Source organism: Amblyomma mixtum, chromosome 8 (assembly GCF_055824585.1).
Source record: "Amblyomma mixtum isolate Tamu chromosome 8, ASM5582458v1, whole genome shotgun sequence".
NCBI lineage: Eukaryota > Metazoa > Arthropoda > Arachnida > Ixodida > Ixodidae > Amblyomma > Amblyomma mixtum.
In genome coordinates, this window is record NC_143019.1 from 53,097,595 (window position 1) to 53,112,270 (window position 14,676).

General features: G+C 47.7%; 1 protein-coding gene across 6 annotated transcripts in view; it reads right to left on the reverse strand.

The window, feature by feature from the left end:
- Window positions 1-784: 784 nt before the first annotated feature.
- The window catches only part of LOC149332447 (uncharacterized), an 82,518-nt gene continuing 68,626 nt past the window's right edge, over window positions 785-14,676 (reverse strand). For 4 of the 6 annotated variants that reach the window (XM_089558046.1, XM_089558045.1, XM_089558054.1 and 1 more), the window contains 4 exons: window positions 10,714-10,912; window positions 7,155-7,303; window positions 2,574-2,630; window positions 785-943 (listed from right to left, as the gene is read on the reverse strand). The gene's annotated coding sequence lies outside the window, so the exon portion shown is untranslated. Of the gene's footprint in view, window positions 944-2,573; window positions 2,631-7,154; window positions 7,304-10,713; window positions 10,913-11,763; window positions 13,203-14,676 lie in introns of those variants that run through there. The other 2 variants (XM_089558047.1, XM_089558050.1) reach the window with 2 other exon arrangements.

Genomic DNA, 14,676 nt, shown 5'->3' on the forward strand with positions numbered 1-14,676 from the left:
GTGACTACGGTGCGCTGTGGATCCATTGCACACGGATGTTAGTTGATGAAGACGCCGACATGCAATGCACAACACGAGAGGCGATCAGTTCGCGCCACCGTAAATTCGAAACCAAGGCGCGGTGCAGTCGAGCCATATTTGATGTCGAGCGTTGAGAGATCGGAAGCGGGCATAGTGGGTGCGGAAACAAACGCGGATTAACAACATTCTAGTCCAAAACAAAAGAAATGGGCTTGGGCAGATCGTGTAATAAGAAGGGAAGACAACCGCTGGTCCTTAATGGTAACGGAATGAATTCCAAGAGAAGGCAAGCATAGCAGGGGGTGGCAGAAAATTACTTGAGCTGATGAGATTACGTTTGCGGGGGTGCGACGGACGCAGCTAATTGGAGAGACATGGGACGTGTCTTTGCCCTACAAGAGACAGGGTTAATTGGACACTCGAGAGGTGCCTTTTCCCTGCAGTGCGCGTAGTCGACCTGATGATATGCTTAACAGTTGCTTCCCGGAACCCAAGTGCCCTTAGGATGATCTACAAATACGTTATCCACAAGCCGCTCACAAATTATCGTCTCTAACGGAATATGAGAGATAAGCCTCCCTTCAAGTAACCTCGGAGGGAATTTTGCAGCGACAACTGTCAAGGGCATGTTTCCCGGTTCCGCGGCTTCCGCAATGTCGGCGTAACATGAACGAGGAACGAGGTGATATACGAGTGTCCTGAAACGCAAGCATTGATGGCGCTGCGGAAGGCGCATTCAGCACTGCGAATTTCTCTCGCTTAATCTAGTATTACACAATTTTTATTGCCGTTGGCCGTTTTTTTTTTATTGCTTAATTAGGCAAGGCATGGGCATTGGGGTGTTGACGGTTGAGGGGCCCCGGGGAGCGGCAGATGAGTGTCCACCTCGGTTGCGGTCGGTCGCATGGTCACAGTCACAATTCTGAGAGAAAGAAATGACCAATATTAGAAAACAAAAAAAAGGAAAAGAAAAAGGAGATAATGAGCCACGCCTTCTTCAAGCATATGAGTGGTCGCAAAAAAAACGCAATATAAGCAGTTAGAGTACCAATTTAATCAAAGCAGTCCTAAAGAGCGGCTCTATTTCTGTCATTCATTTTTTTTTGTCTCGAAACAGATTAGGTTATGCCTGGGTTATGGCGGAGGTTACCCCGCTGAGTATTTTAAGGGCTGTTCTGCTGATCCTGCCCCTCGTGTAGTTCCTGCACGTCTCCTTGGAGTCCGTCAGTATGTTGAGAGATCGGCCCGTTCTGTAGCCTTCTGCTGCCGCCAGCGCAACGGCAATCTCTTCGGCCTCCGCTGTGCCGGCGACCTTTGCCGGCAGATGACAGCATGGTATGCTGTCACCAAGTTACGGCTACGAATGCATCGCCTTCCCCATGCGATAGTTCCCCTCTGATATGAAACGTCACAGGCACTACTAGTTCATGCAACACTTGGCGTGAATCGCCCGATGTATTCTCTATTTCTGGAATAATTAAATTACTCTAAGCAGCCCTTCAAAAAAGATATTAACACGAGTTATTTTTGTTTAGTAAAACTGAATGCTGTGGCTCTCTGTAGTTTTGTTAACGTTCGCTCGGCAGCCAAAGTATTTCACTGCTGCGGAGATTGCATTTCAAACGGAGACACTTTTCCCACCACTTGATAATGAGAAAGCCTAAGAGAAACGCAAAGGGGAAAGCAGCTGGTGAGGACCAATTAACAGCAGATATGTTGAAGAGCGCAGGAAAGATTGTGCAAGAGAAACTAGGCACTCTGTGTACCCAATGCCTAATGACCCCGAGCGTACCAGAAGCCTGGAAGAAAGCTAACATCATAATCCCTAAGAAGAGACGTCAAGGACATACTCTAATTTGCCTAAAAAGTATTTATGGCTTATGGGGGTTTAACCACCCGAAGAACTCCGGCTGGGAGGGACGCCGCAGTGGAGGGCTTCGGAAATTTCGACCACCTGGGGTTGTTTACCAAGGCAAGGGCCTTGGTAAACAACCCTTGCCTTGGTAAACAACCCCAGGTGGTCGAAATTTCCGAAGCCCTCCACTACGGCGTCCCTCCCAGCCAGAGTTCTTCGGGCTGTAACCCCCATAAGCCATAAATACTTTTTAGGCAAAGGAGAGTATGTCCTTGACAACCTCTCCTTGACAACCTCTCCAGAGTCAGGACAGCCTTAGACTTCATTCAAATGATGAGGTGGCCTTTCGTAAAGAACACTCGAGAATAGGCCATATTCAGACCATCAATCAGGTGATAGAAAAATGTGCAGAAAATAACCAACCGCTATACATAGCCCTCATAAATTACGAAAGCATTTGACTCGAAACCTCCACAGTAATGCAGACACTGCAGAATCAGGGCGAAGGGTTATGTAAAAAGAATTTAACATGTCATGCGCAGCTGCCATAGTCCTCCATAAAGTCAATAAAATTCCAATACGAAATTTCGTAAAGCAGGCACACAAAATCTCGCAAATGGTGTGCACCGCCTGTTTACAGGAGGTATGCAGAGGCCTGGATGGGGAACAGTTGGGGATAAGAGTGAATGAAGAATACCTTAGTAATCTGTGATTCGTTGATGGCACTGTCTTCCTAAGTCACTCAGGAGATGAACTGCACAGAACGAGCAAAGAGTTAGACAGGCAGAGGGTCTAAAAATTAATATGCAGAAAACCAAAGTAATCTTCAACAGTCTGGGAAGGAAACAGCAATGTACAATTTGTGGCGAGTTGGTTGAAGTGTAAGGGAATGCGTCTACTTAGGGCAGGTAGGATCCGGAATAACTAGACGAATAGACAGGAGCGCATTCAGCAGGTTCCTTATGATCATGAATAACAGTTTAGCAGTATGCCTCAAGAGAAAAGTATATAACAGCTGCATCTTATCGGTACTCACCTATGGGGCAGAAACGTGGAGGCTAACAGAGGGTTCAGCTTAAGTTAAGGACAACGCAACGAGTTATGGAAAGGAAAATGATAGGTGTAACGTTAAGAGAGACATCAAGTGGGCAGGGTGAGTGAGGGAACAAACGCGGATGAATGACATATTAGTCGAAATCAAAAGAAAGAAACGGGCTTGGGCAGGGCATGTAATGCGAAGGCAAGATAACCGATGGTCAAGAGGGGTAACAAACAGGATTCCAAGAAAAGGCGAGCGTAGCAGTAGCAGTGAGATTAAGTTAGCAGGGATGCGGTGGCCGCAGATGGCAAGGGAAAGGGTTAATAGTAGGGGTGTGCGAATATCAAATTTTTCGAATACGAATCGAATACGAATACTTGATCCCGAATATCGAATCGAATATCGAATAATCAAGGACAGACGCATTTAACCACTTCAAAACATTTATTTGAGCACCCAAGAACATCACAGTTCAACTATCAGTGATTAAATGAACACAAAAGGTGTTGTGTGTCTGAGAAGAGGAAATATCAGAGAGGATGGCTGGTACACCGCATTGATTAAGGCTAGCGTACCATCAGCACAAAAGCACGTTGCTGGGATGAACATAAAAGGTTGTCGTGAAGGAAAACCAGCTGCTCCACATGGTCAGGCAGTAAGTAGTTCCCTTCTTGCTGAAACGACTCCTCGAGCAACCGAAAATGCCCTCTCACTTGGCACTGACCTGGCACGTATTGCGAGGTACTTCGTGCACAGCTCTGACTATAGCAGCTTCGCAGGTATAGCCACAAAAAAGCTCACCAGCGCAGTCAGCTACGGCTGGCCCTTGGAAGGAAAAATTTTCCTTCCTCGAATGAAAAATTCGACCGAAAAATTTTCCTTCATCCATGCACATTGCTCTGGGCGCCGCCATGCTGCTATGTCTCTGTCGGTAGGGCTTGCGGACCGAAATGAACGCCGGTGCTCACAATGAATACTCGGCTAGATACGAATATTCGCGTCGGGTCGAATATTCGAAAGAACACGATTACTTGGATCTCGAATCGAATACGAATACTAAAAATATAATTTTCGAAATATATTCGAAAATTTCGAATATTCGCACACCCCTAGTTAATAGGAGACACACGGGAGAGGCCTCTGCCCTGCACGGGGCGTTGACAGGCTGCTGGCGACGAATCATTCTACCACATTTCATTGGACCATTTTCAGTCTTCAGATCTTTGGCAAAGTTTAACAGCATTTGCGCTTTTTAGCATATAGTAGATTCTACTGTGCGATGTCATAACGAAAACTTACTGCCGTGAAGTCACTGAAGTGATAGGCACAAGGCGGTGCGGATCATACAAGACGAAAGAAGTGATGCTCGATGCACTAGAAATGAACCTCAAGAACACATCATGTGAACAATTAACTAGCCCATGATATTTGATTTGGTATACGGAGTTTAACGTCCCAAAGCGACTCAGGCTATGAGAGACGGCGTAGAGAAGGGCTCTGGAAATTTCGACCACTTTGGGTTCTTAAACGTGCGCTGGCATCGCAGAGTACACGTCGTTGTACAATTTCACCTCCATCGAAATTCGTCCGCCGTGGCCGGGATCGAACCCGCGTCTTTCGGGTGAGATGTGTTTTTTCGGGTTCATCTCTAGTGCATCGAGCATCACTGAAGCGATTCGCTTCGCGACATCCGTGCATCGTCTGGATTACGTCAACAGCCATTAGCGTGCAAATAGATGTCATGCTTCTCTCTCTAGTCTGCACATTATTATGCACGTTGCATGCGGTCGAAGCCGCAACCTTGACTATATCTCCCTGGTGGTGCCATTCATTTTCCTCGAAATCATAACGCTCAACTGTTGACCACACACGGAGTCGGTGAATAGGCGAGGCTGCAAAGGATAGTGATAGTAGGTGAGCATCCCTTATATTTTTTCACGATTCCAGTTCTTGAAAATCATTTCACCCAGCACCACACGAGCTCGAAACCGATCGAAACAATCGCGAAGTGGGTCACGCCAATCATAGTAAATCGATTAGTTGATAAGTATTCGTCCTTTTAAGATTTATTCCACTTTGATGAGAAATGCACTGTTCTGACGCGATAGAATTAAGTCCCCGTTCCGCAGAAAATTCAGCGTTGTCAACGTCGTCGTCGGCGTTGAGGGAAAAATCGACCCGAGGTCGGGTGGCTCACGTGACCCAGCCTATTGCCAACCTGGGGATCAAGATTCTCCTCTCCCTCGCGCAACCCACCATGGTCGCATAATGGGCCGGACGCATGACCTTGTCACGACGTGGTTTATGGGGGTTTAACGTCCCAAAGCGACTTAGGCTATGAGGGACGCCGTAGTGGAGGGCTCCGGAAATTTCGACCACCTGGGGTTCTTTAACGTGCAGTGACATCGCACAGCACACGGGCCTCTGGAATTTCACCCTCATCGAAATTGGACCGCCTCGGCCGGAATCGAACCAGCGTCTTTCGTGTCAGCAGCCGAGCACCACAACCACTGAGCCACCGCGGCAGCGAAACGCTAAATAATACACAATTAATGGAAAAACTTAAGCTTATAAGGTAAACGTCAAATCAGCTTAAAAGGAAATGAAATTATAAAAAAAGTTTTGGGGATTTACACATGCACACTCTTCTGCAGTCTTGTAGGACAGCTTCTACGATATTTAGGCTTGCCGGCTCTGCTGTGAAGCATGAAATCTGCGACCGACAGCCTTACATCATCCCCAACTGTGGTTCAGGAGCAATTAAACGCCGTTCAAACTGCGCTCCACTCAGGTAAAAAAAATTCCGGTTGCCTGGGGTTGCCCACAGACCTGTGCATAGGAGAGCATTCATACAATATGTCCTACAAAAAATTAGGGATTTAAAAGAAACTTAGCCAATCCTTACGCGCATCCATCTACGGATTACAGTTCGAATCATCACCCGTCTCCACAGTGTAAGCACCTAAGACTTGTGGAAAACCTCCGACTGCATTTGCATTCATGAAAGGCAGGGCTGTACTGGAATACGAGTTTATCTTCTGAACCCAACAGACGTGACAGCGCATGCTGGAGAGTCATATTGCCGCGTATCATTCTAGTGTTTGTTCGTTCATGATCAAGGCTGCAGAAAAGGGTTGTTATCACTTTTGTTCGTGACGCGAGAAGCGACCAGACTAATCTCGATTGATCGCAGCCATGAAGGGCTGCATCTAGGTTTTTCCAGATTACTGTACATGATCTTATCCTGTTATCTGGAAGTTTCCTTGCCGGCTTTAAATTGAGCGATGTCGCGAGTGGCGGACATTCGCAGTTCGACGACCGACTAGCACGTTTGTTGCTTACGCCGCCGCCGAGTGATTCAGTTCTTTTGCGGGCGCAAGTCAGCCGAAATAAAGAGCTTCGTTTCTAAGACTGGTTCGTGTCTTCCTGACCGCTGGACTGCCATCACTACAACGTGACAATATTCTTCAAAAGTTCTATAAGAGGCGCCCGTGTGCTGTGTGATGTCGGGGCACATTAAAGATCCCCAGGTGATCGAAATTATTCCGGAGACCTCCACTACGGCACCTCTCTCTCTCTTCTTTCACTCCCTTCTGCATCCCTTCCCTTACGGCGCCGCGGTTCAGGTGTCCGCCGAGATATGCGAGACAGATACTGAGCTATTTCCATTCCTCAAAACCCAATTTTTATTGCGAAAGCAATACCACGCTAGGTTTTGGGCCTTCAGCGGGGTTCCGGCGGTAGTGACGTTTGACCTTTAGACGGCCTCCAGTTTGATGACGCGTGGAGGCGCTCGCGTCCGTGACGTCATACAGAGGTGAAATCTGAGCTACCAAGTCTGTTCGTCGGCACGGTCCGAGCGGTAGCCACGAAGCGCCGCAGTTCCAGAGGCTTAAGAAAGGGGACTGCATTGATTTGGAGGAAAGGAAATGCGCTTAACCAACTCAGTGGTCTAGAGGACACCTCAATAGCACTTTAAGCTAATTCCGGCGTTCCGTGCAGCACTCAGGCTTCTGCCTTTCACTACTTTAGTCGCTAAAGTTGCTCCTAATTTGCTTTCGCAACCTTCCGGGCTAAAGCAAGCTAAGCCTCTGCCAATTTTTTTTATTTCTATTAAACACTGCTACGGTATCGTGTTCCAAGAATTCATAAAAATGAGAAGATCAAGGTTATATGCGAAATTCGCGTTAATTCTCTCACTAAGGATGCCCCGATAGTGGCGGGGACCGCTAGACTCACCTGCCACTGTAGCCGCCGGGCCGAAAGTGCCGGATTTCAACGCCCTCCGGAGGTTGCACAAGGAAGGCAGTGGAGGGCTCCGCCGCATTGCGCACCACTTCCCGACGACGGTCAGTCACGGGTGCGCCATCAAGAGCTGGTGGGAACTCCTGCATTTCACCCCAATTCACGTGACCTCGTGCCGTCATCATAATCAGCCCACCGGACTGCGATCAAATTGCTTACTCCGGCAGGTGGCCGTTAACATGCCGCGAGGGGTTGCTCGAGAGGAGCAGCCTGGGTCTTCACAAGCTCAACCGATCGCAGGGACCTATGAATGTAAAGTACGGAATGACCAGTTTCGTATATATGGGCGTTAGCCATTAACGATATCCAGCTCCAGCTTAAGGGTACGGCGCGCTTACGTCCTACGTCACGGGCGCCGTCGTGGATCGGAACCAGCGCCAAACCCCGCTTCGATATCCTAGATTATACCCTAGCCGCTGTGATGCGGAAGCATATAGCGTGCCGGTGGCCTTTCATCGTTCGGCGACTCTTCAAGAGGCGAGGGGGGAGTTCAACAATGTATAGGTTTTAATGCATTAACCTGTTCCCAAAAACATGCACCCTGTGCACCCCAAGGGTAGGAGGACAACCAGGGCACTGGCTCTACATCGGAGATATAAGAAGCCATCAGGTGTCGTCAATGTAAATGCGACCGAGTATTCAGCTCCCGACAGGTGTCGTCTACGTAAATGCGACTGAGTATTCAGCTCCCGACAGGTGTCGTCTACGTAAATGCGACTGAGTATTCAGCTCCCGACAGGTGTCGTCTACGTAAATGCAACTGAGTATTCAGCTCCCGACAGAGCACTTGCAGTGGCAGGGATTACGGGAACACACGCCACAGACCTCTCAGCCTCCATGTTTTCACGTATATCCGCAATGGCTGCGGAGACAGCCATTAGCTTTAGCCATTATAGATTCACCGGCAGATAATCTCATTAGTGACTAAGAGACTGCCATACACAATTTCGCTCGGGGCAGAATCGCACAGTTCCCTCTAAAATATCCTTAATGAGATTCCCCCCCTTCCCCAAATAGGGACAATGAATTTATGTGGATGCCGGCTGACTGGCAACGCTGGATACGATGGCGCTCGCCAAACAGCCCGAGGTTTAGTCGGTCGGGCAGTGACAACTTCCTCTCTGGGGACAGCAAAGGATAGCCTAATCTCATTTCACGATCCAATCCACTCATTGGACTAAGAAAATTTCAGTTCCAGTACAAAAGCTCAATAGAGAGCAGGAAATCACCTGGAGGAGAATCAAACACCTTCCCTAACCCGATAGTTTTCTCCCATATGTTCCCAAATAAATTTTCTCCTCAATGCACCCTCTGCGATGAGAGAGCTCCCCTCAACTTGTGCTCTGAGGATGCAAGCAGAACCCCCACCTTCAGAATTAGGGGAAATCCTGCTTCCAGACGACTCGGAGACCCTGCTGCGCAGCTTGGACCCGGACATACGAGACCGGGTCCTTAAGTGCGCCTATGAGGCTGCCAGTAGGCTTGACCAGCTGGCCATCTAGTAGGCCGATAACTATCCCAACTATAAATAAAGGTTTATTGCCTCCTTTCTCTTCCGTCTCGGAGATCGTTACCAGACTAGTCCTCTCTCGACGAAAATCCGTGGCCAATATGCCAGCACAGGCAATGATGCGATGCTATGCTATAAATCTACTCTAGCTGTATAGGTTAGATATTCGCTTTCACACTGGTCCCCACCTTCCCAGTGCAGTCTTTGAATTTCATTTTGTGCTTGATTTGTCGTTACGCCACTGCGTGAGCTTCTTGCGAGTGCAGGCTTCTGAGGACGGGAGGGGCATTCTTGAGGGCCATCCTAAAAATAAATCTTTCCGCCCTTGGAGGGCGCCCCCGATCCACCCACGCACGTACGGACACCGCGGCTTTGTGGCCGAAAGAGGAGCGTTACCGCAGTATAACAGAAACATATATGATGACGCTAGCTCCCACTCTCATGCAGACTTGTCCATCCATACCCAACAATTCTGGACAAAAGCATTTAAGAACAGCAAAAGGAGTTTTTAGCGCAATTTTTTCGCACATTGTAAGTTTTCGCTACAATGATTTAACTCCCTTGTCGGCAATTTCGTTTTTTTTTTTGCTATTAACGTTTCTGCTATCGTCAAAAGCGTCTCCCGAAGGTTTTGTATTGCAGCCTTAACTGCTCGATGCCAGCGATGGAAACGCTTTAAAAGAAAGATTTTGCTACGTATTCGGAGAATGCACCCGTATACCACGAATATTTCTATACCAGTGCCTTACAGTTTTCCGATGTTAAAAATTTCTGTCCAAGAATGTTCGACATGGAAGCGACTAGGGCACACGCTAGCTGGATATCGAAGCGGCGGTACCGAACTACGTACGGCGCACGTAAGGTAGGAGTGAGGGTACAGAGATGTTTGCGAGAAGGACGAAAGGGCAAAAATGCTCTGTTAGGCGGCCGAGAACGCATTTCTGCCCCTTTTTTTCCAAATCCCGCAAAATTCCTCTGGCGACAGTAACCAGAAATCCCTGAATACATTGTGTCATAGTAGTCGAAATCATTATTTAGTAATTATCTATTAATTGGTACTATTATCTAGCTATTAATTACTTATTAGTAATTAGACCTGTATTAGTAATAAGTAATTAGTTATTAGTCATTGATTGATTAGTAATTCGTAGTTGACTAGTATTCAGTAATTAGTAATTTAGTAATCAGCCAGTAATTGGTATTAGATCATCATATCTTTGGTATCAGTCAGTAATTGGTAGTTGGATCATCATATCTTTGGTGGCGCTCGCGTCGCTCCTTACTGCGCATGCGCTTGGCACCATGGTGGCGCTGACATTTCAGCCAACCGAGTCAGACGACTCCTTTCATTCGTAAACAGCATTCAGTCTCAATCAGCAACAGAAGCAGCCAAAGGGGCTCACAAAGGCTCTCGCCTTCCGCAATTTACATCGTCAAAGTTCCAAATTGATTTTCACTTCTGTTCCAGTGTTCAGATCCAGCGCTCACGGATCGTAGTTGTTCGGATAGCGAATGTTCCTATATGCGGAACTGGTCATTCTACTATAATCATAGATCCCTGGTAGTCTTCCTACCACTCCTGGAGCAGTGATGCAGCGGTCAAGCGATCCGCCACTGCTCTTCTATGGCAACTGCTCCCATCGGCGGGACTTGGGTTGTCTGGATTGGGCTGAGACCCAGGTTGCTCTACCAGAGCAGCCTCTCATGATTAAGTGAGCGGCCGCCTCACGCGGTGGTCAGGCTGCTCACCTGCCTGCCACAAAAACAGACTTCAGACAAACAGGCAGACGGGCCGACAATCACACAACGGCTAAATTCTGGGTATGGCCACTATAAATGCTAGCGCACTATAAAACTCAGGCATTACAATACCGGAACCAGCCTTCACCGTTGGTGATTTCGGGAGCAGCCCTCATCTTCAACATCGACACATAGTCAAAGCTGCCGCATGGCATAGTAGGGATGAGCATGACGCATACTCACTGTCTCGACCTCCGGCAAAAAGAGACCATAGGCCAAGCTCCGCCAGATGCTTTCTTCTGCCAGTAATGCCAGTCCATAACCACTGCAAGATTGACTGCATTACGTTCATATCCCACGCTGTGTGCAGGTGATCTTGAAGCATTACTCTCCGCATCTCCTGAGCGGTCAGAGTATTGAAATCGTCGTCGTTATTTGACACCTGGGCAAAAGGAAAAAAAAATCTGGCTTCTTCATCTCAAAGGCACAATTATGTCGAAGGAGAAAATCGTCAGCTACATGAGGCGTCTACTGTCCCGCGGATGCAGTGGAGGAGCGGATAATTCGTGGAAGGCATTGCCGTCTGCGAGCAACTCTGCGCCCTCGGCAACAAAAATGGCGATTTGGTACAAAGCAGGACTCGTGTGGAATGAACTACGAATTCGCTGGTTTCACGACCAGGTCCTCAGTACTTCGAGGTTTCGTGGTGGGCCCAGCGTCCATCTCCCAAACAGAAAAACCAAGCAAGCCAGGTATTGGGAGACAGGCCGACTGGTCCAACGAACCCCATAGGAATAGCTGGATCGTTGAAACTCTGCACGGAGAATGTGGCGTCGCGTAGATCTCGAGCTAGTGGAGAGAAAACTGACGCCAACCAATACTTGAATTTTGCCCAACGTTTCGGGACCAACTCGGTCCCTTCTTCAGGGGTGACTAAAGTGTGCCAGCAGCAGTGGGGTGTTGCCTTCGCTCTCCCTTTGTCAGCACGTGGTGCAGTCCACTAACGAACGCAGAGGGGAGCGTTCCTGGAGTTCTATTCATCACCGCATTTGTGAGCCGGATGTGCCATGACTCCAGATGTCGCCTTTTGAACAGATATGACTCCACGGGACGCTCACCTCCTCGAAGGCTACTGGGTGGTCGGCGCGCTCGCAGTGTTCTGCGAGGGGGTTGGATTCCTAATTCATTCCGAATTCTTACCATGACCAAAAGACCTTGTCGTTTACAAAATCCGGTGCTCCAAGTGCCCGGCTTCAAAGTCGGCGAAAAAAAAAACCTCCATCAAAAAATAATGCAACACAAAAATGACATCCGGCTAATGAATTCGGAATCCAACCCCCTCGCCGAACACTGCGAGCGCGCCGACCACCCAACAGCCTTCGAGGAGGTCAGCGTCTTGGCCGGCTCAGATGACGTGTTCGCTCAGATCCCGAGCTCGTTAGTAATCGTCCTCGCGCGCAGGAGCACTCAGGTTCATCTATCATACGAGACTGACGCGTACCGGAGCGTAAAGCATAAGGCATACAGTGCATATATAGTGATTCCCGGATGTGTCCATCTTGCTCCACATTATCTTTCCATTAATCAGGTTGCGTCCAGTAATGAACAACGGACTATTACGCTGATCTCCACTGAGCAGTGCATGAAAGGATACGCAGTCACCAGCCATTGCACATTTCCTACTCTCATACCTAGTCTGAGTGAGATCCATTTCCTAGTCTTATTTCTTATTCTCTAATTTCCTAGCCTTTCCTAGTCACATAGTTATCCAGGATGTCCTCATGCTAAGGGGTATGTGAGTGATTATGTGAGCACGTGTTCATTGTGTTCATTCTCAACATTGTGTTTCCTAAAACGAAAACTCAGTTCCGCTCCCTCTAATATTAGGCTTTTCGCATATAACACTTTTCTTCGGACGAAGCTCGAATACGCATCTATCATTTGGGATCCACATACGAAAAAGAACATTAACTCCCTTGAAATCATTCAAAGGAAAGCAGTCAGGTTTATTTTCCACAAATACAGCAGAGTTGATTCTCCCACAAAGCTAATGGCAGAAAAAAATATCCCACTTCCTTCAGACCGCCGCAAAATAAACCGAACTTTGTTCCTCCGTAAGATTCTTTCACGCGAGGTAAACATTCCAATACCTAACTATGTTCAACCTTCTACCACCAGACGTACACGACACACTAAGGAACACACACTGCAGCTTATCTTTGTACGAACAGATTCATTTAAGTATTGCTTCTTCCCCCGAACCATCTCCGATTGGAACATGCTCCCAGAATCCCGTTTTCAAAATAGCAATTTTAGCAACGCAATGGAAGAACATTTCCTTGGTTAAGTTGTCTCATTTTGTATTTTTTAATGCTGTTGTTTTTATCTTCCCTTTGTTATCGCCGAATGACGATGTGTGTTATTTTTCGTTTCTTTTCTGTGTTGTTAGGTTGTTTGCCCCTCCTGCTTGGGCCACATAGGCCTGCAGTATTTTGAAATAAATAAATAAATAAATAGCGGGGAAGCCGACGGCACAGATGTCGCTTTCACTTTGTTAGCGCAATGAATACCAGAATGTGCCGAAGGCCAAAGATACCGAAGAAGTGCCTTATATTTACGTTGTTTCTTAAGCCTCGGAAATATTACCTTCACGCAGAGGAGTAACCAACCTACCATCATAGCGGTGTATTCCCCCTTCCGCCTGTATAAAGTCCTCGAGGTCCACCAGAGCCCTGTTTGAGAGAGAAAAAAAAACGAATTGTGGGTCAGATAGGGATCGACGCAACGGCAAAGGCGTATTAAGAAATCACGCCTGCGAAACGGGATGCTGCTTTTCATTCTGCAGATTGTGCTTATTGGAGGTAGCGCCAGTATAATGAGCCATCGAAAAGCGTCTGTCAGAGTCTGTGGTCACATCATTTCACTGCAAGCAGTATAGAGCTGACAAATATTCGATTTAGGCACGCACGCTAAACACAAGGTGTAACAGCTTTAGAATGCAGTTCACATCGATTTACCCTTAAAGCCCTTGTATTCTGTAGAAGCTGTCTTTTCGTTCTTTGTCTCCATGCCCTTATCCTTGTGATAGAGCTGGCCTTACGAGAATACTAACGATGAAAAATACTTTGGTCGATTTGAGTTGCTAGGCACAATGCGAACTATATGCGCTAGCAGGCCGGTTTCCACTTCGATCTGGGTGTTCAGATCCACTGTTTACGGATTGGAGTTGTATGGTCAGCGATAACGGGTTAATGTCCGCATATGCGCAATTCGCCATTCTCTACATTGGTAGATCCCTGCAGGAGTCTTCGTACCATTCCTGGTGGAGTGGTGCCACGGTCAAGCGATGCGCCACTGCCCCTCTAAGGCAGGTGCTGGCATCGTTGGGACTTGGATCGCTTGGGTTTGGTTGCGTTCCAGGTTGCTCACCCAGAGCAGCCTCTCCCGATTAATCGAGCTTCCGCCTCTCACAGTGGCCAGGCTGCTCACTTCCTGCCACAAAACTGGCTTAAAGGACAACTGCAGCACTTTTCTGAGAATTTCGCGATATTCAAAGATTCAAATCTATATAGGCTGTAGGTAAAGTGTGCCAAATATTTTTGCACTATCATTTAAAATAGTGACGTAATCGACGATTGAATTTTGCGCTTCTTCTTAAAGCACCAAAGCGGTGCAGAGAAATTCAGCGTGACGTCACGGGAGGCATGAATTCAAATTACCACTGTCGTCAGCCACACCCTGCCCTGACTCGTTAGACGCTGCCAAACAACTCTTGGCAGGGTTTTCCTTCTGTGGCGTTGGTTTTTTTCCTTCAAAGCAGGAGTTTGTGCGTTGGAAATGTACCAATACCTTCGATGACGTTATCATGCACCCGCATCCCCCACCCCATTTGGCGATTTGCGCTGCGGAGAAGCTTGAATAGCGTCCGGATTTTAATCGGCGATTACTTCACAATATCAAGAGCCAGCCCAAAAAGACTTCGCATGCTTTACCTGCAAGTTTCACTCATTCGACCCTCTTAAGCTCGTTGATTTCTAAAACCTATGCAGTTTCCCTTTAAGGGAAACAGACAGGCGGACAGACAGACACACAACGGCTAAATGTGGGGAATGGCCACCATAAGTGCTAGAGCACTAAACAGAACTGCAGGGGCCGCTTTGACGATCTAAAGTGCGCGAGGCGAAAGCCTTTACACGCAACTTTGGC